Raw genomic sequence first — 25,048 nt, forward strand, 5'->3', positions numbered from 1 at the left:
CTCTGCCTAAAGAAAATATTGGTAGGCAGTGTTGGGAGTTGGCGGGTGGTAGACAGCTGATTTCCATAAAGTCAGAATGACAAATTGAAAGGGAAAATGGCCATACTTCAAAATCATGGTTTTGGGAGGATTACTTTGAGAATATTTTATGACAGACAGATGCCCCAAATATCTGTCTTATATTCTCTTGTTGTCTCAATATCTAAGACTTACCTAGCACATGAGACTTCCAGCATTACCCGAATCACAGAAGGGACCTTCTGGTCTACCTCTCTCATATTTGTGGGTGAGGAGCCTGAGGTTCTGAGGTTCAGGGAGGTGTCCAAGCCAGGGCCAGTTTTATACTTACCATCACTGACTGTGAATCCATCCAGACCTGGTACAAGGTACACATTAGGACTGATTTATAAATATGTATACAGATGTGGAGAAAGTGCTGATGGAACTGATAGTCATTTTCATCCTGAGGAATCTGTCTACTGGTTAGGGTTCATGGCTGTTCTTATAGTGCTTTTTCAGATATGATTTTGGCTGTAAAACCAAGTCATATTGTAGGCAGAAGTAGATCCTGCCTTTGTCCATTTGGACTGCTATAATCAAGTACCAAAGACTGGATATCTTACAACAATAGAAATTTCTTTCTTCTAGTTCTGGAGGCTGGAAATCTGAGATCAGGATTCTAGCATCGTTGGTCTGGTAAGGTTATCTTCTAGGTTGTAGACATCTCATATTCTTACATGGCAGAAAGAGTTGTGGTTTTTCTCATGTTTCTTGTGCTTGGGGTTTTTTGAGCTTCTTGGATCTATGAGGTTTTAGCTTTCAAGAACATTTGAAAATTCCATACAATTATTCAAAAATCTTTTCTACCCCTTCTTCATTGTCCTTCCTTTGGGACTGTGTATTTACCTGTGTATTAGACTGCTCACTGATACTCGTTCATTTTTAAAAATTCTTTTCTCTCCTTTTCACTTTAGAGATCTACTATTGCCATGTCTTCAAGCTTAGTAATCTTTTCTTTGGCACTGCCTAAAATAATCCAGTGTATCTTTCATCTCAGACCTTGTAGTTTTCATCTCTACAAGTGATATTTGGATCTTTTGAAGATTTTATTTATTTATTTGACAGACAGAGATCACAAGTAGGCAGAGAGGCAGGCAGAGAGAGAGGGGGAAGCAGGCTCCCTGCTGAGCAGAGAGCCCGATGCTGGGGTCGATCCCAGGACCCAGAGATCATGACCTGAGCCAAAGGCAGAGGCTTAACCCACTGAGCCATGCAGGTGCCCCTATTTGGGTCTTTTGAAATATCTTCCATGTTTCTATTTGAGTTTTTGAATATATAGAATACGATTATAGCTGTTTTAATGTCCTCATCTATTAATTCTAATATTTGTATCAACTCTGGATTGAGATTGATTGATGTCCTTATTATAAGTCATAATTTCCTGCTTCTTTGTATGGCTGTTAATTTTTGATTGGATGCCAAATATTGTGAATTTTATTTTGTTGGTCCCAGATATTTTTTAATTCTTATCAATATTCTTCAAATTTGTTCTAGATGGAGTTAATTTATTTGGAAATAGCTTGATTCTTTTAGGTCTTGTTATAAGATTTGCTAGGTAGGACTAAAACAGTGCTTAATTAAGGCTAATTATTCCCAGAACTGGGTAAGACCCTTCTGTGTACTTTGTCCAGTGTCCCCTGAATCACAAGACTTTCCATTGTGGCAGGTGGGAGCAGACAATCATCTTGATTCTGTGTGAGTGTTACCTCTAATCCTTTTTACTTTTTTTTTTTTTCTTCAACGTCCTTAATTTCCTTATTACCTGCAAGCAGGACCAAGCTGCATTCTCGAGGAGAACTCTCTGCATCTCTCCAGTATTCTCTCTCTGTAAACTTCTCTCCTTTCCTTTAAAACATAGCTACCTTGGTCCTCTGGACTTTTGACTCAGTATGTCTGCTGGTCTTTGCCTGGCTTCTCTCTCCCTGGGCTGTGGCCAGAACTCTCAAGGCAGTAAGCAGGTGCAATCTTAGGACTCACCTCACTTTCCCATCTTTCAGAGATCACTGTTCTTGTTGCTAGATGGTGTCTTCAGAACCATTTCTTCATATGTTTTGTCTATTTTTGGTTGTTTCAAGTAGGAAGGTAAATTTGGTCCTTGTTAGTTTATCTTGGCCAGAAGTGGAAGTTTCATGGTCCTTGGAAAGTAAGGAGGTGGACAGAGGAGTGAAATACAGACCTTGAGAGGTTGTGGAAAAAGTTTACATAGACAATGTTGTGAATGGGAAAGCATAGGTGATGTGGTAAGAGTTTTTCTGACAGATTCAGAAGCAACTGAGCAAGGTGGCTACTGGCTTTATTGATTTGTTGGTTATTCTTTGGTAGCTACTGTTTGTTTGTTTGTTTGTTTGTTTGTTTAGTGTCTGCTCTGTGCCAGGGCCTTGACATGCATCATTTCTTACTTCTGCAATAAGCCTGAAAGGTGTTGTTATTGATAATCCTTCTCTACCTCCCACCCCCCACCTTCTTCCCACCCTCAATCCCAGCACTTCTCGATGTCAGAGATGAGGAAATAGAAATGTGAAGTGACTGCCAAAGTCTTGCAGCTCGTAGTTTGTATAATTAGATTTCAGGCTCCATTCTTGTAGCTTCCAAACCAATTGGTCCCTACTACTTTCTCCTTGCCAACAGTGAGATTTGTGTTGAGAGAGTGATAGGGGAATTGAGCTTGCTAAAAACGGATATGTTTCAGGGACAGCTCCTGACTAACTAGAGCAGGATAGGAGACTGTCAAAGATGAAGGCTGATGGATGAGAAGAAGAACAGTTTCAGAGGCTTAAGCTCTCTGTGGCATAGTTAGCCTTGGATTATGGCAGTGAAAGTGAAAGTGATGTGGAAGGACATTCCCAGAATTGTACCTGATATTCTCATTAATCCTGGATTTCTAATAACAGCTCCAGAAAGATTGTAGATCTGAAAAAGGTAAAACAACAATAGTTGTAGAAAAGAAATAAAGGAAGATTAAAAAAAAAAAAAAAAAAGACATAAATAGGGGCGCCTGGGTGGCTCAGTTGTTAAGTATTTGCCTTTGGTTCAGGTCATGATCCAGGGTCCTGGGATCAAGCCCTGCGTTGGGCTCCCTGCTAGGTAGGAGGCCTGCTTCTCCCTCTCCTCCCCCTGCTTCTGTTCCTTCTCTCACTGTGTCTCTCTCTGTCAAATAAATAAATAAAATCTTTAAAAAAGAAGACATAAAGAGTACTCATCATAAAGGAAAATTTGACTGTAATGAAGTTACTTTAGTAAAAACACTGGCAGAGAGCAAAAGAGCAAGCAACAGAGTAGAAGGTATTTCCATTACATATGTCCAAATCATTTTTAGGTCAGTCACTTGGACAAATGGGAAGTTAAAGGTAGTCACTTTTTGAAACACTCATATATTCTATTCTATCAGAAATTCATTAACAAACACAATGGCTTTGTATATTTCCAGAATTGTTTGTCTAATCCTCTTAAGGGCATTATGCTACTAAGCAGCACAGCTAAGTGTTTGATCAGTTTTAATTAGAATGATCATTTGTCACACTTTAGAAGCATTTGGCTCTTGGCTGTAGAAGTATCAAAGGCTGAGCAAAGAAGCATTAATTCTACCATCTTTTAAAGTTATATTTTGAGCTGTCAAAACTAGTCACAATTTAGTCAGTATGGAACCTTCAACTATTCAAGTTTATGTAGTGTGCTGATTAATCAAATTTTGCATCTGATTTTCCACAATAATTCTTTTGTTAATATATGAAGACCATGTGATTAGGATTTATCTTATTGGCTATTTTGAGAAAGTCACCATCTCATTTTTCTCTTGTATGAAAGATTATAGTGTCTTCCAATAAGTGGAATGCAACAACAACAGCAACAGATTCTCTTTTGGATTCTTGTATGGGTAAAATCTTTCGTATATTGTGTCAACATAAAGAAAAGTGGTAACTCACAGATTAAGTGAGAACTCAGGGATTATGAGCTAAGACATAGCAGTGAGGGAGACTGGGTCCACCAGCAGCATGTGAAAAAAGCATCACTAGATAGTTTTCTTCTATATACAATAGAATAATGAGGCATAGAGTCAGAGCACAAAACCATGAAGCCAACAGTACTTCAACCTATATAGCAAGTGATATTACAATCCTTTCTTCTTCCCTCCCTTCCTTCCTCCTCTCTTCCTTCCTTACTTCCTTCCTTTAATTTTAAACATTATTTATTTTTGAGAAGTGGGGGGGGGGCAGAGGGAGAGAGAAAAGCAGACTCCATGCTGAGTGCAGAGCCAGATGTGGGGCTTAATCCCAGGACCCTGAGATCATGACCTGAGCTGAAATCAAGAGTCAGAGGCTTAACTGACTGAGCCACCCAGACACTCCCCTCCTTGGTTTTGAAGATGACGAGAGAGTTAGAAAATTTGATTCATGTCGAATCACTTAAAAAAAGATTTCATTCAATTGCCAAAGGCTTTTCTAAAAAAAGATTTTATTAAAAAAAAAGATTTTATTTATTTTTATTTTTAGAGAGAAAGAATTGGGGTGAGGGGAAGGGAGAGAAAGAGAGAGAAAATCTCCAGCAGACTCCAAGCTGAGTGGTGGGCTCCAATGCAGGGCTGCATCTCATGACCCTGTGATCATGACCTGAGCTGAAGTCAAGAATCAGTCACTTAACTGACTGAGCCACCCGGTGCCCCACGAAAGCCTTTTGTAACATCTTTAACAACTCTCCCTTATAGGATTTTTTTTTTTTTTTTTTTTTTAAATAATGAGAAGTGGTATAACTGGTGGGTCCCTGCTTGTAAAGGTGTGTGCACCTGTGTGGGCTGGCATAGTGCTGTGGTGTATTAGTTTCTTATGGCTGCTGTAAGAAGTTACCATAAACTTGGTGGCTTAAAATGGCACAAATTTATTGTTTCATAGCTTTGTAGGCCGGAAGTCCAAATTCAGTCTCATTGAGCTAAAATCACGAGTTGGCAGGACTGCTCTCCCTCTGGAGGCCTTAGGGTAAATTCATTCCTTGCCTCTTTTAGCTTTCACACTTTGGTGTTTTTGTAGCTTGTGGCCACATCTCTTCAAATTTGTCTCACCTTCACATCACTCTTTGCTCTGTGTCCATCTTCTCTTTCTATGTCTATGTCAAAACCCCCTCTGCCTCTTTCTTGTGAGTATACATGTACTTGCTCTGAGAGCCCACCCAGGTAATCCAGGACATGCACCTCTTCTCAACATCTTTAGCCATATTTTTTTCCCATATGAGATGATATTCTCTCTTTGGCTCTGTAAGGTAACATTCCCAAATTCTGGGGATGAAGAGGAAGTGACTCTATCTTTGGGGAGCCATTCTTCAGCCCACCCCAGTTGGTTTTTCTAGCTGTGGGTACACCTGCCACCAGAGATGCCTTCAGAGTTAAATTAGCAAACATCTGGATGCCATGAGTGTGCAGGAGAAGTCACCTGTAAGAACCCAGGGTGCTGGGCCCGAGTTATTGCTCTTGGGTGTGTTTGAAGAGGAGAAGGGATGGGAGGGAACATTTTGAATGAATCTTAAGAGAAGATACCAAATTTTCAGAGGTCTTTCTAAAGATGCATAATAACTGGTTTAAGAAAGTCTAATTTCAGAGGTAATAATGACTTATGGCTAATATTGAGACTTTTCCCTTTTTCAGCCATTTATATTTAATGAATATTTACCAAAACATGGAGATTAAGTTTAGAGAGCTTATGTGCCAGTGTGGTGAGTAATAGGGTTTTATTAGAAACAAAGCATTGTCCAATAGAGTACTTTCACTGTTATTGCTCAATTTGGCCTTAAGCTTTTTTTTTTTTTTTTCCTTAAAATTGGTATATACTTTAAAAATGTGCAGGTTCTACTGGGTATTTACCCTAAAGATGCAAATGTAGTTATCTGAAGGGGCACGCATACCCAAATGTTTACAGTAGCAATGTTCACAATAGCCAAACTATGGAAAGAACCTAGATGTCTATCAACAGATGAATGGGTAAAGAAGATGTGTTATATTTATACAATGGAATACTATGCAGCCATCGGAAGAAATGAAATCTTGCCATTTGCGATGACGTGGATGGAACTAGAGGGCATTATGCTTAGTGAAATAAGTCAATCAGAGAAAAACAATTATCATATGATCTCCCTGATATGAGGAAGAAGAGATGCAACGTGGGGGGTTTGGGAGTAGGAAAAGAATAAATGAAACAAGATGGGATCTGGAGGGAGACAAACCATGACTCTTAATCTCACAAAACAAACTGAGGGTTGCCAGGGGCAAGGGGGAGGGGGAGGGTGGTGGGATTATGGACATTGGGGAGGGTATGTGCTATGATGAGTGCTGTGAAGTGTGTAAACCTGGCAGTTCACAGACCTGTACCCCTGGGGCTAATAATACATTATATGTTAATTAAAAAATTTTAAAAAATTTAAAATAAAAAAAGTGCAGGTTTTGTTCTAGGCACTGTTTAATTTATTAATTTTATATTCATCATAATTTATTTCTTTTTCTTTTCATTTTAAAAATTTATAGTAACCCTAGTAAATCAATAACTATTATCCCTGCTTTACAGACTTATTTATAAAGAAACAGTGGCACTGAGAAGTTAAGTAACTTGCTCATGATCACACAGTAATGGATTACTAGGATTTGAACTCAGAGTCCCTACTTTTACCTATATGCCAGTGGTTAGCAAGATTTCTTAAAAAGAACCAGATGGTAATTATTTTAGGCCTTGCAGGCTATAAAATCTCTGTTGTAGCTATTTAGCTCTGCTGTTGTAGTAGTAAAGCAGGTATAGATAATATGTAAATGAATGGATGTGGCTGTGTTCTAATAAAACTTTATTCACAAAACTAAGAAGTGGGCCAGGTGTGGCCTGCAGGCCATAGTTTTCAACCTTTTGCACTGTGCTGTATGAAGATTTTTTTGTTTATTGCTTTAATGTTGTATTTTAGAATAACAGACATAGAGAAAAGTTAAAAATGTACAAGACTTCCTGGTCAGCCTTCACCTCTTCCTTCTAATGTCAGCATCTTACATCACTATAGCACATAGTTGAAAATAACATTGCTACAGTACAATTAGCTAAACTATAAACCTTATTTGAATTTCACCATTTAAAAAAATGTGATCCTCTCTGGTCAAAGATCCAGCCTGGGGTCATCTTACACTGCATTTAATTATTATGTCTCCTTAGTCTCCTCCAATCTGTGACATTCCTTTGTCTTTCCTTACCTCTGATTACCTTGACACTTTTGAAGAGTACTGCTCAGATATTTTGTAGGGTGCCCTCCAATCAATGATGGTCTGATGTTTTCTGATGATAATGATGAGGTTATGAATATTAGGCAAGAATACCATAGAGGTGATGTTGTACCTTTCTCCAAGCATTGTATCAGGAGGTGCATGATGTCAGTGTGTCTTCTCATAGGTAATTGTTGACCTCGGTCACTAGATTAGAGTGGTATCTCCTGGATTTCTCCACTGTGAAGTTAACTATTTTTCCCTTTGTAATTAAAAAGTAGCATGGGGAGATAGTTTGAGAGTAGGCATGAGTCCTGTTTCTCTTCAACCTTCCACACACTACCCATTAGCAAGTCTTGGCCGTAACAGTTATTACTGAGATGTTTCCCTAATGGTGAGAAATGTCTCCCTTCTGTGAGGAAGAGCTATTCTTTCTCCCTCATTTATTTAAGTATATATGTCAGTACAGACTCTTGGATATTTACTTGATTGTATAGATTATTATTCAGTTTGAACATTATTTTCTTTGTTTCTCAAATTGTTGAAACTTTAGCCACCGGAAGCCCTTTTCTTTTTGAGCTCTGCCTTATAGTTTAACCAAAAATATGAATAGTTTTGTAGTCTCCTCCGTCCTCTTGCATCTTCCTCAGAAACCATCATCATCACTCCTTCAATTAATTGTTTTGATATTAACCCCCATATCTCTAAGTTAAATATATTGCTGTTTTATTATTTTTAAGTTATAAAAATTGCTTATTAATTTCTTACCATGGAATATTAGAATCAGCTTCTTTCCTAATACCTTTTCCCTACCACCAACTTCCCATCATCCATCATTCCAATAGAGTTATATTTTGGTTATATCAGTATTTACTACCTATATTACTGTGACTAGGAAAACACACTTCATTGGAGTAGATAGACCATAATAACTTTTCTCCTTCTACAAAATTTCTGCTTCGCTTTAGTTGGTAATTGTGGTTTTGTTTGTGCTTTGCTTACTTTTCTATGTATTTATCATGAATTTAACCCCAGCTTTTCATCAGTTAGCCATCTAAGTCTTTGCTTCTCAAATTGCCATTCTTGGCCCAGTAGGCTTTGCATCACCTGGAAGCAGAGTATAAATGCAGAAAATCAGACTCAACCTGACCATCTGTTACAGAATCCATATTTTAATAAGATTTTCCCACGTTGAACCTTAAGAAATCTGGTATACATTTCCTCTAAATATGTTTACTGACATTACCAAAGCTTTCTGGCTCTTATTTCTCCAGTTGGGCTGCCTTTTGTACTCAGCAGGGCACATCTGTTATCCCGTTTTCCCTTTGGTGTTTTCCAGGGACTCCCCTCCATATTTCTTCATTTTAAATCTTTGTGCCTGGCTTCTGGAAGAGTTCCTCAGCTGTATTTTTCAGCCCTTCTATTGATTTTTTTATATCTTGATTTCTTTTTTCCCCCTCAACCATACCTTTCTTGTTTTGTGGATATAATATCTTCTCTTACCGCTGTAAGGATGTTTTCTCTTCTTGTACAATCTCTAATTTCTTCATGTTGCTTCCTTTCTTCTTGCTTGTTGGTCTTTCATGTTAGAGCTTTTCCTTAAATATCTGGTGATCCTTGCTTACTTTTATTTAAGAGTGAGTGCCCCGAGAGCTGATTTGGAATCTAAAGTGAAGACTTAAGACGGAAGCAGTTCAGTTCCTTGAGGAAGACTGCCCTCTCTATCATAGCAACATCTTTAGTTTTTTTTTTTTTTTTTTAAATTTTTTTTTTTTTTTTTTTAGAGAGAAATAACAAGTAGATGGAGAGGCTGGCAGAGAGAGAGAGAGGGAAGCAGGCTCTCTGCTGAGCAGAGAGCCCAATGCGGGACTCGATCCCAGGACTCCGAGATCATGACCCGAGCCAAAGGCAGCGGCCCAACCCACTGAGCCACCCAGGCGCCCCAACATCTTTAGTTTTTTTTCCTGTTGGTCAGGACAGATTTTATAGAGAACAGTCTCCCAAGCTTCTACCTGAAGGCTTTTGGCAGGGCTACCATTGCTTCTTACCTACTAAATAACTTAAATGACTTCTTAACTTTTCAAGACATAATACCTTTTTCCTCTTTTGTCCCTTTCTATATTATTGCTGCATGTAAACAACACTATATTGAAAGTAAAAGCTGTAAATAAATTTAAAATAAAATTTTAAAAAGTCCACAAAGGCTTTCACACTGGCCTTCCCCTGAAATTCGGGCAGATTAGTATTTTACTGTTAGATGATTCAACCCAAGGATATTATTTGATGGCTATCATTTGAATATTATGGCTTGATGGCTTGTCAAGTTTGGGTATCAATTTTGGAAGACTAATGTAGATACAATATGCCTTATGTACACTGGACATATAAAAGACCACTGTCTCCCTCCTGGGATAGAGCAGAGGCTGGGGCAGAAGGTGGGGTGAAGACTGTTATCTGGAGCCAAGTTACGAAGTTCAGATGGGGCGTGGCTCTATGGCTAGACCAAGATACAAAGTCCGGGAGGTTTTGAACCTGTTGAATCCTAGCAAGGTTGGGCAGAGGAAGTGCATGTGTACACATAGGGCAGCAGCTGCATAGCTTTTTATATGGCTTCAGAGACTTTGGATAGCCATCTGAAAGCCCAAGGCTCTTCAGTCTTTGGTTTTTATTTGACCTTACTTAGGACTCGCCTTTTAGGTTGTCCCTAATCCCCAAACCACCTTTCCGCTTAGGGTTCCTGCCAGAGCATGATTGCTTCCAGCACATGTTGCTTACTTCCTGACCTGATGTCATTTTTCCTGATGTCATTTTGCAGGGGATTCCTAACACTCCTCTATCCTTGTGGTCCTGCCAGGGCTCGAGTCTTTGCCTTACTGTACTCTGAAGTATCCCCCACATGCTCATCTTTGGATTTGAATGTGTCACCTGCCAGCCACTGGCCCTGACTCCTAGCTGCTCCTCTGTATTACCCCTCTGTCCAGCTTCCCAGGTCAGAACCAGGTGGGTTCTTTTCCTGCAGTGAGGAGTGACATCTTTGTCCATTCTGGGATTGCTGCAGATGGAAGCTGTCCTTGAATGCTAAATTGTGCTCAATGAATTTTCCTCACCAAACGTTGTTATAAATGGTGGTTAGGAGCTCTAGTTATACTTTATTACAGTTAGCACATAGCCTGGGCTCCATTGTTTCTAAAACAGAGTTTTTAAGGAAAAGAGCTTTCAAGTTCCAGGAGATAGATTTGAAAAACCAACTTTTTGGCACAAGTCCCATTGATAAGTTGGGGGCTGTCTTGTAACAGTGTGCAAAGGAGGAAAAATGTTGTCATCAATATTCATTATGTCCCCACTTGGGTATCACGCTGTTGGGACTGCTGGATCTGTGGGCCTCTGCTGGGCCCGTTTTTGTAAGTTATAATAAGGCCACCTTACAAATGGCCCTGTGTACGTCAGCACACTGTAGAACTTTCCCTGACACATCTCGTGTCATACTAATGGGGAGGATTAAGGCAAGAAGTGGTTCCTAGTCTGAGAAAGTGCAGTTTTAATTTGAATGTGGCCTTTCCTAGAGCAGGTTCTTTTAATCACTGAGCCTGCACTAATTTGTGTTACTCTTCTGGGTTCCGGGGCACTCGTGGAACTTTTAAAAAAATTAGCACTTTCTATCAGTTCAGCGTTTTCTTTCAAGTGAGGTACTTTTAGAACAATGTGACGCATAGCGATTTTCAAAAGATGAAAGCAGTGTGTTTGAATGGGAGTCTTACAACTAATTGCCTGAACTAATTATACATAAAGGGCCAAGCCATTAGTGTTAATAAGAAGTGACTTCAGAGAGTACGGTTTGACCCAGGGGCTGAATAACTGTTGCAAACAGTCATCAGTGAGGTGGTATTCATGGCGGAGAACATCTTTAGCTGGAAATTATTCATGTCTGTTCAAATTGGGTTTTCCCTGAATTGTTACTCTTACACTTGGTTATTTCCTTGTTGTTGAAAATGCGTACCCTTTTGAATGTGGAAGCTGAACTAGACTAGCTTACGAGGAAGTTCTTTATATAAATAAATGTGTACTCTGTGAACATGGATCTTCTTGATTGCTCCTTTTCAGGCCCTTCCCCACCCCCCACTTGAAATGTCTGTGCTCCCAGGACTCTATCCTGGGTCTTCTCTGTCTATACTCCTTCCCTGTGTGACCTCATCATATTCTGACTCTGTGCTCGCAAATTGCCCATATTTATCTAGACCAGGTATCTTCTGGATTCCAGATATGTATTTTCATGGGGATATCGTGTAGGAATTACAGAGTTGTGCAGGCCCAGAACAGAACTGAGACCTCTCCCAAATCTGCCCTCTCTCACCTACCCTGGCCTTTCAACTTGGGAAGTGATCCAACAAAACTCCATGTACCACTGGTTCTCTCTCCACCATTTCTGTCTATCCCCATCACCCCGCCCTTCCATATCCCTGTTGTCTCCTGGGACTGTAGCAAGAGCCTTGTAACTGGTCTCCCAAATCCATTTTGCCTCCTTCCAGATGATACACGGCTGCTGGTATTAAGGCACAGATGTGATCAGGTCACTATCTGCTCTGAAGTATGAAGTCATTACCCACTGTAAAGGGCAGCGTCTTTCACTGGTATGGGCATTTGATCTTGCGTGCTCTTCATCTCTGATTCATAACAGCTTGGAGTTGCTGGCCGTCCTTCAGGTGCTTGAATTCATCTAGATCCTTCCCTGTGCAAGGCCTTTGTGCAGATGGCTCCCTGGGCCTGGGATGCTGTTCCTTTTATGCTCTGCCTGGTTACTGCCTACTTGCCCTTCTAGTTTTAGCTTCAGTATAATGTTCCAGTGACGTTCCCAAAAGCCCTCCCCAGTTGGTTAGATTCCCCTATTAAGTCTGCCAGCAGCATCCTGTATTTCCTAACACTCATCATAATTATAATTAAATGAGTATTTGTATAATTACTATTTTGATGCCTGATTATCCTACTAGCCTGTAAACTCCCTGAGAGCAGGGACCATGCCTGTCTGGCTCACCATTCTCTCCCCGGTGCCTTTCATAACAAATATTTGCCAAATGAATGTATAATGAGTGCTGTCAGGCAGAAGCGGTGGCATATGTTATGTGTATTTGTACTTATGTTTGAATAGGGGGGTATCTGATGTTCTAGGGCTCGAACACTTCCCACTCCATAATGAGCAATACTGTGAAAGCCTTATTTAGATCTTGTTAACTGTTCAGCTGTTGCATGCTCTTTCCCCCTTTGTGCTGGAAGTAGACTGTATTGGTCAGGGTTTTGCCAGAGAAATAGAACCAGCAGGAGAGAAAAAGACGTATTGCAGGAATGGGCTAATGCGACCGAGGGGGATTCAAGGCAAGTATGCAATGTACAGGGCAGGAGGTCAGGAAAGGCGGGCTGGAACTCACGGACATAGGGAGGGCCCCAGCTGCTGCTCACAGGTGGGATTTCTTCTTCAGGGAAGCCCCAGTTGCACTTTCCAGGTCTTTTGATTGATTGAAGCAGGCCCACCCAGATTCTCTAGGATAATCTCCCATGCTTAAAGCCAACTGCTTATGTACTTCAATTACATCTCCCGAATGCCTTCACAGCGACTCTCAGATTAGTGTTTGTTTGAATAAATGGAGACCGTAGCCTGTACCTAAATTGGCACATGAAGTTGACCCATCAGAGTAACCTTTGATACAAAACACCAATTTATAAAAACAAAGTGAACCTTAAAAAAACAACAACAACATGGCACCTCTGGAATTGAGAATGGTAATTAAATACTTAGGTGGGCTTATCAGCTATGGAGATAATGGCCATTCTAAAGAGGTTTTTGCCTCTTCCGCTGAAGTCTGCCAAATAGCCTAATTACTCTGTTATTCAAAACAAATATATGACTTCTTCAAATGTGAATCAGTAATAAACTTCTAGGAAGATTGGCTTTTATGTGTAGTGCTGTTAATAAATGGACGACAGAGTCTTCCATGGGTGCCTTTTGATTTATTAACCCAGCAAACATTTCCTGGGCACAGAGATGGGCAGAGAGACACAAGGCGAAGCAGAAGTCTACCCTGTATTTTGAGGTCTTGCAGTGGATTTAAGTGAACAAAAAAGTAAAAGAATTGCAGGCCTGCAGTTTAGTATAGAATGTGTAGTACAGAATGGGAGGGAGACATGGTTTGGTGGCAGAGACTGAAGTACCCTGAGCCCCAAGCTTGGGGACATAGCTTTTTCTTCAGAGAGTGAAGAGGGTCTCTGTTGGAGAGTGCCACCCTTCTAGAACCTAGGAAGAGGCATCGAGGTGGAAGGTGAAGCAAGGGGAAGAGAGGGTTAATAATAGCAGGAGTCTGAACTAGAGGCTGGATTCCTGCACGAACAGAGTTTATCAGGTGAGTGAGGGAGAAAGGATGTGAAGATGAAACTTTGAGGGTAGTGCTTCAAAGATGGGGACTGTAACAAGACCAGTCATGGCGGTCATGGGACCAGAGAAAGAATGGATGTGTAGTTCTGAGGCAGGTTAAAGGACAGAAAGGAACCCCACTTACTGAGCTTCTGTGCTGGGTCTCCTGCATTGACACACATTGTCTTGTGTCAGCTGAGATGCCGGTGTGACTTCTCTCCTGTGTGAGATCACCCAAAGAGTATCCTAAGCCAAGGGAAAAGTTTGAGGAAGATGCTTCGTATTGAATATTGTTTTTTAGGTGTTCAGTCTTTTTATAAAGGATAATATAGGTACTTCATTTTGAAAATTATCTGACATTTGATTCTAAGAGGATGTCTGTTTATAATTAAAAACGAATGGTAGCTAGTCACTATTGGGAAAGAAAAAAAAAGGACTAACATTCATCAGTGATTTCTGTGTGTTGTCTTACAACCCCCAAAGCAAATTGAAAAAGCAAATTTTTGGCCTCCAACATACCTCTTGATACATGAAATTGTATTCACTAAACCTGCTTTCCAAAAAGGCAAGTGCAAGGGGCCCTCACTATCTAATCTGGGAAAATTGCAGCATCAAAAGCAATGATGTTAGTAATGTATGATAAACAATCAGATGAAATAAGATTTGGTGACTCTGCATTGATCAGTAGATACATGGGAATGGGGAGGGAAAGTTCTTCCTTATAGAAGAATGCCAACAAATAAATATAGAAAAAGGAAAGAAAATACAAAAATCACCACTTGGCAAACATCGCAGTGATGGTTGATGACTACAAGAGTTGTCTATGGGTGGGTGGATGTTTGATGAAGAACAAGGTATTGGCACAGTCTTACGGTATTTTTCCACTCATTATTCCAGAGGAAGAAATGGTGACTTTATGGTGAAGACTGGTGGATACAAACCTGTCCAGGAGATCAAGGTTAGCACCATTGGTGATGGGATGATCTGACATCCTTTGTGTCTTTTGGTGTCGGGTCTTCTTGCTAGGAATACACGGTCCAGATATGGGCATAAGAAAACATCAGATGAACCCAAATTAGGGTGACAAGAGAAAGTCAAGGTCACAATAGAAAGTCAAAAGTTCTGACTCTTTAAAATTGTCAAGGATGAGAGAGACAGGTAAAGACTGAAGAACTGTTCCACACTGTAGGAGACTTGTGATTGTCATGTAAGTGTGTCTTTGTTTGGAGAAATGCATATTGGAGTACACAGGAGTATAGGGGCTCCGTAACCACAATTTACTCTCACGTGGTCCAGAAAAAATACTGAAGACCAAACAATTGGTTATCTAGGCCAAGGGGGAACTAGAGTTTTTTTTACTACTCCCACAACTTTTTTGTGTGTGCCTGAAATTATTGTAAGGATTATCTTAAAAAGTTATGAAACTCCAGGAAAGACCAAGGAACTGTTCTAGCTGGAAGGCGACTGAGAAACGTAGTAAATACAATGAATGATCTGCAGCAGATCCTTTTGCTGCAAAGGAAATCATCGGGGTAGCTGGCCAAATTTCAGGAGGGTTTTTAGGTGATGGGTGAGTGTTCTTTGTCCTGTTCTGTCAATTTACCTGTAAGTTTCAAATTACTTTGAAATAGAGTGTTTTGTTGTTGTTTTTAAAGTGCAAGTTCTTTTCTGAAATCCAAACTCACTTTACTTTCTTTTTTCTTTGATCAGAATAGGATAGGATTTGTTCCTGCTGTCAGAGAACAACCAGGCTGTGCTTTTAATTAGGAGATTAAAGAATGTTAAAAATGTTAAGGGGCGCCTGGGTGGCTCAGTGGGTTAAAGCCTCTGCCTTTGGTTCAGGTCATGATCCCAGGGTCCTGGGATTGAGCCCCGCATCTGGCTCTCTGCTTGTCGGGGAGGCTGTTTCTTCCTCTCTCTCTGCTTGCCTCTCTGCCTACCTGTGATCTCTGTCAAATAAATAAATAAAATCTTAAAAAAAAAAAAAGAATGTTAAAAATTTTAAGAGCAGGAACATGCCCAAGTGATGGATCTGACAAGTCAACCTCTTGATTCTTTGCCCTCAAATGTAAATCCAGGGTAGTGGTATCTGCTGGTCTGTCTTACAAGGCGGGTCCTTGATAGGGCAAAATGAGACAAATATGTAAAGATCCTTAAAAAAAGAGAGAGTACTAATGAAATATAATCTGTTATTGAGCAAATGATATGTTGAGATGTGTGGTCTGATTTCTGATATCTTAATACTACTACTCATAGAAGTGTTCTGGTTTGTTAATAGGACTGCCTTTCCCTGTGTTTCTCTTTCTTCCTCTTTTGCTTCTGGAAAATCTCCATACTCACTTGTGGCTCCTCCTTATCCCTGCTTCTCTTTCAACTTCCTCTTTCACTGGCTCTTCTTTCCTCTCTAAATTTGTTCCTCTTGTACAAATTCCTTGCTTGTATCTTTTATTCTTTTTTTTTTTTTCCTAAGGATTTTATTTATTTATTTGACAGAGAAGGACACAGTGAGAGAGAGAACACAAGCAGAGGGTAGTGGGAGAGGGAGAAGCAGGATTCCCATGGAACAGGGAGCCTGATGTGGGGCTCAATCCCAGGACCCTGAGATCATGACCTGAGCTGAAGGCAGACACTTAATGACTGAGCCACCCAGGCGTCCCTGTATCTTTTATTCTTGTCTGTCCCTTATTCTCCTCTCCCCCTTTTGTAGTCTTGTTTCCCTGCCCTTTTTGTTGTAGCTTCAAGAATTCTAAATATAGGGGCACCTAGGTGCCTCAGTCATTAAGTGTCTGCCTTCGGCTCAGGTCGTGATCCCAGGGTCCTGGGATTGAGCCCCCCATTGGGATCCCTGGTCAGCGGGAAGCCTGCTTCTCCCTCTTCCACTCCCCGTGTGTGTTCTCTGTCCGGCTGTGTCTCTCTCTGTCAAATAAATAAATAAAGTCTTTAAAAAAAATTCTAGATATAATGTTTCCACTTGCCTGTATTCAAGAGGAAGGCCAATCTGAATTAAATTCTTAGCCATAGACTATTGGTAACAAACAAACTTGTATTAATAGCTACTGTTTATTGAATGCATACTATAGGTCGAGGACTGTTGGTTGCAGTATCCATAGTCACATTTAATCCTCACAACAACATTTTGAAGTAGGTATTTTCATTCCCACTTTGCAGAATAGGAAAGTGAAGCACAGATGTTGAACCATTTACCCAAAATAAAAAATGTAAGTGGTAAAGCCAAGCTTCAAAACCCGAGTGAATTTCAGAACTTGGGATGCTTCCCACCTACTGTGTCGCCCAAGGATATTGACTCCATTCTAGTTGGGTTCTACAGTTAGTGCCCAAGTCAAGGGCACTATTTAGATGAGTATCTGAAAGGAGCCAGGGAAAACAATCTAGTACTGTTGATTACACTAGCGTCAAGGAGAGGCGAAGCTGAGTTACATGTCAGTGTCTGAATGGCTGGTTCTTGGCAAAGAGTTATTTATAATCAGTGCATGTTGCCGCTGAAAGCTATCCCACTAGACCCCCTTTCCAGCAAGACTCTCCTTTTGGAATGTAACAGGAACTAATTATGTGCTATTAAATCTAAGACCCATTTCATATTCAGAGGTTCCAGTGGTAAACCTCACATGTCAGAAGCAATTAGTGACATTGTGACATGTCATCTTCAATATGCTGAGCTCGGATAGTTTTAAATAACTGTCACCACAGTGCTATGCGAGCAATGCGACTTTAAGGCAACAGATTCTGGAGAATTTGTTGTTGTCCTAACTGGTGTCCTGAAGGTTTCAGCAATGTGAGAAGCCAGTTAATTCTGACAGTTTTCAGATTTGGAGCATTCACAAAAGGGGCTGGAGTGCTGGGCAGGGGACGAAGTCACGTCGCCTCGGTCTGCGAGCTGGTTGGTCTCAGGGCGCCTGTTCTCACATGGTTCTGGTGGAATGACTGCTTTGCGCCAGTGGCACCTGGGCGTGCACGGAACCAAACGCCAGGATGTGAAAACAGATGTGTGAGAAACCAAGTTCTGGTGGGCTAATTCTCTACCTGAGATGAATGGGAAGTAAATCTTCCACCTTTTTTTTTTTTTAAGCCATGCAATGAACACACTCCTAATTGGAATTTGAAATTCTTGCTGGTAAAATGTATCTCACAGGTAGATGTCCTGATTCTATATTTATAAGGAAAAATGTGAAATTCAAATTATTTTTCTTCTGGAAGGAAATTATGCCGCGGAAGTGTCGTCAGTGGGGCTGTGTACAAAGGCTGCTTGTGGGTTGCTGACATTAGGATTATCTCCTGAAGTGGCATCTTCCTGTGGGGTTTGGATTTTTACCATGTTGCTGAGATGCTGCATGGGAAACTGCGGTGACTGGAGGCTGCTAGCGTGTGGCTGAGCAGTGAAAGCATCTGAAAAAATGTTGCCCTCGTGGGATAACTGGACCGTGTCCATTAAGCCAGGTTCTGCCCCAGAATGCCGGCTCCGCTCCAGGCTTAGCTCCGAGGTAATTGACTCTTCAGCTCACTGAAGCTGCTTCACAACTCTCTGTGGTAAAGAACCTTTTTGTTTCCCCCTCCATTCAGGGGCTTGGCTGTTTCAACCAGACTGTTCGTATCGACTCTAACCACTGCGGAACAGTCTCTGGAAATCCCAACCGTGCACAGCTAGGAGATGGCCACTTAGCATTCGCCTTAAAAAAAGAGAAAAGGGGCACCTGGGTGGTGCCGTCGATGAAGCATCTGACCCTTGATTTCGGCTCAGGTCATGTTCTCAGGGTTGCAGGATCGAGTCCTGCGTCAGGCTTGTGGGGCATTGGCTGACTCTGGGTGGGCATGGTGTTGTCAATTATTTTAGCTTGGGGTGGAAACACTGCTAGGTTTTAAATACCTGATAAACACGCAGGACTGCTCCGAGGAGTGTGTTGTAAAGTAAACATACAGCCCTTTGATAAATGAGTGTGTCATTACTGAGTGAAACTGGAAGAAAACAATATGCAAGGGGAGATGAAGCTATGAACATGACTTTGGGACATATATGTTAAATTATAAGATTATTTGGTCCTACACCTCTTCCAGGGGTGTGTGTGTGTGTGTGTGTGTGTGTGTGTGTGTAAAAGAGAGAGGGAGAGAGATAGAGAGAAATTTTTCACTTGTCTTTCCCAAGTAATAAGCTTCTAAATATCTTCACAATGATACTGGCTAACGCTCAGTTTAGGAATAAAAGTTAGCCGTGTCTATCCGTCAAGTACAGTCTGTTTCTGCGGAGATGTGGATTGTAAAGGTGTGGCTTTTTTTTTTTTTTTAAAGATTTTATTTATTTATTTGACAGAGAGAAATCATAAGTAGATGGAGAGGCAGGCAGAGAGAGAGAGAGGGAAGCAGGCTCCCCGCTGAGCAGAGAGCCCGATGCGGGACTCGATCCCAGGACCCTGAGATCATGACCTGAGCTGAAGGCAGCAGCTTAACCCACTGAGCCACCCAGGCGCCCAAAGGTGTGGCTTTGATGAGCGTGAGCAATGCTCACAGGCTCCCTGACTGAGTCCGCCAGCCAAGTTTTGCGGGGTGGGCAGGAGGGCTGGTTTCACAGTTGATCATACAAGAGGAAGCATGCTTTAGATACTTCGATTTGGCTGACCAGGTATAAATGAATGGATTTGACTTTCCTAAGCCCAGATTTGTACTTTCAAGTGACCCTGCACAGACACAGCATTTAAATTACCCCCCCGGAGTCAACCACCCCAGAGCTCTGTATTTGAAAAACTGTACATCTTCAATCCCATGTTCTCTGTTGTATTGTTGGCCTTTCTCTCTTTCTATGCATGCATTGGGAATAGAAGGGAAAGAGGGAAGGCATCAGCTAAAGAAATCACCCTTCTGGAGTCCACAACAAGAGCTGGCTGGCAGCACGTTCCTGTCCAGCCCCAGAAAGTTCCGATTCTGTGATTATGGCAGAAGCAGCCCTAGGCTATGGCTTTCCTGGGTAACCGGCGTGGTTTCCAGGAATTGATGCTGGTGATGTCCTTTTAATTTCTTGTCCATCATCTCCCTAAAATCCATACATGCTTAAGGACCTTCTATATTCTAATTCATAGAGACTCAGATATTGCAAAGATGTTTAATAATCTTAGCCTAAAGCAAAGGTTTGTTGAAAAAATAAACCTTCTTGATATGTATGCATGAAAATTTATTACAATTCCTTTTAACATTTCAAAGCTAAATATTGCTATGGGAAGTAGTATTTGTTCATGGCAGAAAAAAAATTAAAGTGGAACTTCACACAAGAAGTCAAAATCACCCATAATCCCATTATCCGGAAATAAATAGCATTTGGTGTTAAATACTCAGATTTTCTTCCTTAGGATTTGTATTCCTATAAATAAGTTACTATGTGTGTATATATATATATTTTTTTTTTCTTACAAAAATGGAGACATGCTGCTTTATAAACCTCTTTCTTTCCTTATGCTCCCAACCAGAGAAAATATCTGAGCCACTTTTTTCCATATTGGTGACTATATATTTACATCATCATTTAGAATGGCTGCAGAGATTAGCTGGACACCTAAGTTGTGTCCTGATTTTTTGCTATGATAAGTAATACTCTGATGAACATCTTTGTACACATGATGGAGCAGTTGTTTGATTATGTACTGAAGATAAACTTTTAAATGTAATAGAGACGTGCCTGGGTGGCAAGTCAGTTGGTTAAGCAACTGGCTTGATCTCGGCTCAGGTCTTAATCTCAGGCTCATGAGTTAGATGCTCATGTAAAATAAATGAATAAGTTAAATAGTTAATAAACAAAAGTGAATGTAGTAGAATTTGTTAGATCAAGCTAGAATATATGTTGAAAGCTTGTGAGTCTTGTTAGGATGTTACTTTCCCCAGAGTTTACTCTGATTCCTTATCCACTTGTTATATCAAAAGTCATTTCTTTTAAATTGCATCCTTGTTTTTCTGGCTGAGCATTTATTTCTCTGTAATGTGCTGGTCATTTGAATTTTATGGTAAATTGGCTAGTTTGTGTTCTTTTCCCATTTTTTCCATAGACATGTTCCTGTTCTGGCTTATTGTTTTGTAAGAGCACTTTGTGTTTTAGGCACATGGATTTCTTCTCGGCCTCGTAGATATTTTGCCCAGTGGATTGGAGTTTTGATTGAGATTTAGCTAAATGTAACATTAATTTAGTGGGTATTGGCCTGTTTTTCAATATTGAGTCTTGCTATTTGAGAATAATAGCTTAAATACTTCTGATCTAGGGAGATTATATGGAGTAAAGCTATGGAGTGACTTTTTCTAGGCCTTTCAGTTTATTGCCTTGCCTCAGAGTAGAACCATTTTTAAATCATGTGAGAAAACTGAGTAGCTTAAGTATTTTTTTTTTTTTTTTTTTTTTTTTACCAGCTAAGCGATTGGATTCCATCTGGTTGGTTTTGATGTATTCTTTTTAATGATTTTAGCACACTCACCTATTGTTACTCCTTTTCAAAGCTCTCTTTGGCTCTTTGAAATAGATTGCTCACATGGGTCCTTATGGCTTTGGGAGTCTGACAATTTTATGATTATGCAAATGTTATTGAGCTCATCTGATGGATGTTCCCTGAGCCCTTGGCTGACTGCATAGAGACTGCGCCTTTAACTGTCACAGGGTTGGCTAGTGTGACCTTCACATCAGGCTGCGTAAAACATGCTTGCCAGGCATCTTAGGACAATTTGGAGTGGTTGCCCGGGCAACCTCACTTGCTTCTAATCAAATGCCCAAAGGATAACCCAAGTCCCCGTGGGAATGCCTCTTCTGATGGGAGGAACTCTGTCTTTAGCAGCGGAAGTGCATTTGTCAATTTTAGGGCACTTTGCTAATGTGTTGGGGAGATGAGGTTAGGTCCTGATCTGGCAATGAACTCAGGGAAGGGAGAGAATGAAGGAAAAGTGCATTAAGAGGATAGGGATAGAAGAGAGGCAAGAAGGAGGAGAAGGTAGCATTGGAGTAAAGAGTGGAAATCAAAATAACAAATACCAGCATACGAAAAAAAACGCTATAGCATAGGCACTAAATATAAATACCAAAATGTTATGTTTAGAAAAAAGAAAATCCATGGCCAGTAAATGAGGATCTGGTGAGGGAAAAAAGAATGGTGAAGACTTCTAAAAAGCATACAATAACAATATTTTTTTTCACTGAAACAGACTCATCTAGTGTGTTTGGCCAACCCTGGTCTGAGGAACTAATGCTGTTTTTGTCTTGTACTCATCATTGTAGCCTGAGTAAATCATGGCTGATTTGTGGGGGATCAGAATGATGCCACTCAGAATCACAGGACGCACTTTTACTGGTTAGTTCCATGAATCAGAGCCGTTAGAGATTTGAAACTAGTGTACTTAGTCAATTTGGTTTTTCTTTTAAACAACGGAAATCTACAGTATACCAAGATGGTTATTAAGACAGGTGGCAGGATTTTAGCTGCTTGAATCAGCAGAATGCAGATCTGAGCAGAAAGGCATTGTGTAGCCCTGGGATGAAAGCCCTTCTGGGAACATCAGTGAGTGGGCCGTTCTCTATTCTCAGAACCCTCAGTCAGGTGCTTAATTCATCCCATTACATTAAAAAAAAAAAAGCCTGTGAGTCACTCTTAAAATACCCACAACTACTCTTAAGACTCCCTTTTTTGAAGATGGCAAGCCAAGTCCAGGAGAGATGCAAACTTTACTGTAGTCAAAACTGGCATACCTAGCACGTGATAAGAAGTGCTGTCAAAGGTAGTTTATTCAATAAATGTTGGACAGCGATGGTCCAGATTTCAGGCCCTTTGAAAACGTAACCCTTGCTCAGGTATTTTCTAGAGATTGGATTTTTTAGTTGCAGAAAATTATGGTTTTGGTTAGTGTTCTGGCAGGTTACATTGATGGCATGTTGTAAAAGTATTTAATGAAGGAGTATTTAATGAAGGAATGATTTAAAAAGTTGAGGACAGGGCTCAGGGAAACCCCCAGGGGATGGCAAAATACTCCACAGGTAGCAAAGGTGGGAGCCAACACTGTGCCTAGACCAGAAAGAATGAGGGAAGAAGCAGTGTTCCTGGAACCCATTGAGAAGCATGTCCATGGAACTGTAAGGGTGAATCCAGCTACAGGCAAGACTGGGATAGGTAGGGAGATGGAGGTGAGTTCAATTAAGTTGACTTCCCTCCACTCTCCTCTCCAGTCTTTCTCTGGTGTCTTCTATAAGCCACATCCATCTGGGAGCTAGAGTAAAGGATTCTGGGTGATGCTGTTTATAGAAGTCAGTTTCCTAGAGCCCAGAGAAGGGCAGAGAAAGTTGGATCATGGGATCTGACGTAGGAAGGGGTGAATGGAGAATAACCAACACAGGGTAAATCTTCTTCTCTGAGGATCTCCTTGCCCTTTGGAAACATACACATTTGGAAGAGGACTTATTTATAAAAGAATGTCTTTTATTGGAGCTGGGTAGCAGAACAGAGACATCAGTCAATTTCATAATTTTCCCAGCTGATTACTCCTTTTCTCATGCTCCACTGAGTCTAATGTCTATTGTACAATTGTTATTTCTTTATGTGTGTGTTTCCCTTTCTTGACCTCAGTTACAAACTTTCTTTTATTTGTGTTGGTTTCTCCAGCATCTAGCCTAGTGCCTAGCATTTATTTAGTAGAAGCTTATGTCTTGAGTAAGTGATGCAATGAATGTTTCCTAGCCTATCTCAGGATAATTTTGACTTCTGTAGCATACAGGCTCACCTTGAAAATGTTGCAGGTTCAATTCCAGACTACCACAATAAAGTATATCTCATAATAAAGGGAGTCAGATGAAGTTGTTTTGTTTCCTAGTGCATATGAACGTTATGTTTACTCTATGCACTAGTCTATTAAATGGGAAATAGCATTATGTCTAAAAAACAATGTACATACCTGAATTAACAAATTAACAAATACCTTATTGCTAAAAGATGCTAACCATCATCTGAGCTTTCAGTGAGTCCTATTTTTTTTTGCTAGTGGAGGATCTTGCCTCAGTTTTGATAGCTGCTAACTGATCAGAGTGGTGGTTGGTGAAGGTTGGAATGGCTGTGGCAATTTCTTAAGATAAGACAAGTTTGCATTGGTTAACACTTCTGTTCATGAACAATTTCTGTAGCGTGATGCTATTTGATATTGTGTTATTTTCCATCTAAATCCTTTGTTGTCATTTCAACAGTCTTCACAGCATCTTCATCAGGAATTGATTCCATCTCAAGAAACCACTTTCTTTGTTCATACGTAAGAAGCAACTCCTCATCTATTCAGGTTTTATCATAAGATAGTAGCGATCAGTCCTTTCTTCAGGCTCCATTTCTACTTCTAGTTCTCTTGCTTTTTTTCACCACATTGCAGTTACTTTATTCATTGAAGGCTTGAATCCCTCAAAATTGTCCATGCGTGCTGCAGTCAACTTCTTTCAAACTTCTGTTAATGTTGATATTTTGACCTCTTCCATCAATCACAAATGATCTTAATGGCATATGGAATGCTGAATCCTTCCCCAAAGTTTTTCGATTTACTTTGCCCAGATCCATCAGACGAATCACTACCTATGACACCCTAAAGCCTTATGACACATATTTCTTAAATAGTAAGACTTGAAACTTGAAATGATTCCTGGATCCATGGGCTGAAGAATAGATGTTTTGATAGCAGGGGTGAAGACAACATTAATTTCATTGCACATCTCCATCAGAGCTCTGGGATGACCAGGCGTAATGTCAGTAAGCAATAATATTTCTAAAGGCATCTTTTTTTTCCTAAGCAGTAGGTCTCAGCAGTGCACTTAAAATATTCAGTAAACCATGAATATTAAAATATTCAGTAAACAGATGTTCAGGCTTTGTTGTTGCATTTATAGAGCCTAGGCAGAGTAGATGTTCCATAATTTTTAAGGGCCCTAGAATTTCAGAATTGTCAATGAGCATTGGCTTCCAATAAAAGTCATCAGTTGTGTTAGCCCCGAATAGGAGAGTCAGCTTGTCCTTTGAAGCTTTGAAGACAGGCATTGACTTCTCCTCTTCAGCTATGAAAGTTCTAGATGACATCTTCATCTAGTATAAGGCTGTTTTGTCTACACTGAAAATCTCTTGTTTTGTGTAACCACTATCATGAATTATCTTAGCTAGATCTTCTAGAGAACTTGCAGCTTCTGCATCAACATTTGCTGCTTCACCTTGCACTTTATACCATATGCCAAAACAAAAACAAAAACAAAAAACAAAAAACAAAAAAACAACCAAAAAAAACCCCAACTCCTTCTGGAGGCTTTAATGTCTTAAATGTCAAGAAGAAAACCTTAAGACTTGGGGTAGGAAAGGATTTCCTAAGTGTTTTCATAC

General features: G+C 40.4%; 1 protein-coding gene across 12 annotated transcripts in view; it reads left to right on the top strand.

Moving 5' to 3' along the window:
• Positions 1–25,048, top strand: part of OSBPL6 (oxysterol binding protein like 6) — a 204,188-nt gene that overhangs the window by 18,448 nt on the left and 160,692 nt on the right. For 10 of the 12 annotated variants that reach the window (XM_059394230.1, XM_059394235.1, XM_059394238.1 and 7 more), the window contains exon 2: positions 14,577–14,637. The exons of the other annotated variants lie outside the window; for them this stretch is intronic. The gene's annotated coding sequence lies outside the window, so the exon portion shown is untranslated. The remainder of the gene's footprint in view (positions 1–14,576; positions 14,638–25,048) is intronic. 12 annotated transcript variants of the gene reach the window in all.

This window comes from Mustela nigripes, chromosome 3, assembly GCF_022355385.1.
Source record: "Mustela nigripes isolate SB6536 chromosome 3, MUSNIG.SB6536, whole genome shotgun sequence".
Classification (NCBI taxonomy): Eukaryota; Metazoa; Chordata; class Mammalia; order Carnivora; family Mustelidae; genus Mustela; species Mustela nigripes.